Source organism: Arachis ipaensis, chromosome B07 (assembly GCF_000816755.2).
Source record: "Arachis ipaensis cultivar K30076 chromosome B07, Araip1.1, whole genome shotgun sequence".
NCBI lineage: Eukaryota > Viridiplantae > Streptophyta > Magnoliopsida > Fabales > Fabaceae > Arachis > Arachis ipaensis.
In genome coordinates this window covers 37403726-37405034 of record NC_029791.2, presented here as the reverse complement: position 1 = coordinate 37405034, position 1309 = coordinate 37403726, and the positions used below count along the sequence as shown (strand labels likewise).

General features: G+C 23.4%; 1 protein-coding gene across 3 annotated transcripts in view; it reads left to right on the top strand.

Annotated features, from left to right (window-relative positions):
• Positions 1-1309, top strand: part of LOC107609647 (MADS-box protein AGL24) — a 9145-nt gene that overhangs the window by 1802 nt on the left and 6034 nt on the right. The gene's annotated exons all lie outside the window — the stretch shown is intronic.

Sequence of the window (1309 nt, the reverse complement as noted above, 5' to 3'; positions counted from 1 at the left end):
TATAAACAAACTCAATCTTATTCTTATAGGTACCTATTAAATATGTAAACCTGTACTAATTAGGTTACACAGTTGCTTAGTCGTTTCCTAATTTAAGTTTAGGTGGCGATAGTTGCCCAAGTTAAAACTTTGTTAAATAAATAAAAGCACTTTTAATTATATATCTATATCTATATAATAATTAATTAGTAATATTATAGTTCCATTTAAGGTATATTATGACGGTTTATCTAATGTGAATGTATACCACTATACCAGATGCATTGGATAACATCATTGGGTTCAGCCAATATGAAGTTGATGAACTAATTCAGAAAGGTTTCGCTGGATGATTTTATTAAGTAGATAATAATTTTTGTGAATAATAAATTTTAAAATTGAATTAATAAAGTAAAAATACATTACATTTTTAAATTATTTATTTAAATCTTAATATTAGAATTATTATTTACACGTCTAGTAAATTGAACATCTAATATATTTATTATTCAAGAAAAGAAAATGTTTTCTAATTTTTCTAAACTCTAAACAATAAAATAAAAGAGAAATTAAATTTACATTTAAAAAAGGTTATTTACAAAGAAGATTTTTTCTTGATTGGTACAAATCTGAAATCACAAACAGACGATGGGCCCTGATGATTACTCATGCTTCTGATACAACTCCCATCACACACGTCTGATCTCTACTTTATATTCATTTTTGGCATGTGGTTTTGTTGTGTGGTCCGTTGCATGTTTGCCATAATTCTACTCATTCATTATTAGATAATGGAGGGTAGAATAGTGATTTACTGATTTAGTTTTCTTTTTTAAAATGAACACTGGCAAAACGTCAGTAATTATTTTAGAATTAGCATGTCTGTCTTATTAATAAAAAATAAAAAAAAATAAATTATTACTCAGTAAAACGTTAAAAACATAACTATTTTATAAATTGTGTAGTGTATACCTTTAAGAATAAAGTTATATAACCAACAAAATTTATATTTTTGACTAGTCAATAAAAATATTTTTTATACTTAATATTTAAAGAGTATAAGCCTACTTTTGAACCAGAGTTTGAGCTTAATGCAAAGACCGAAAGATTTAAAAAAATAAATAATTCATTGTAATCTCTTTTTCTACTCTTTTCATTGGGTCTACATACATTTAATTTCTTTGGTAAAGCATTGTTTAAATTTATAATGTTTGAGTAAATTCTAATTTTTTTTTAACGTTTTAAATGTCTTTATTTTATTATAAATATCTCATTTTATCTTATTTTATTTGGTTAAAATTCATTTTTTTAAATTATTCTTTTTTTTCAT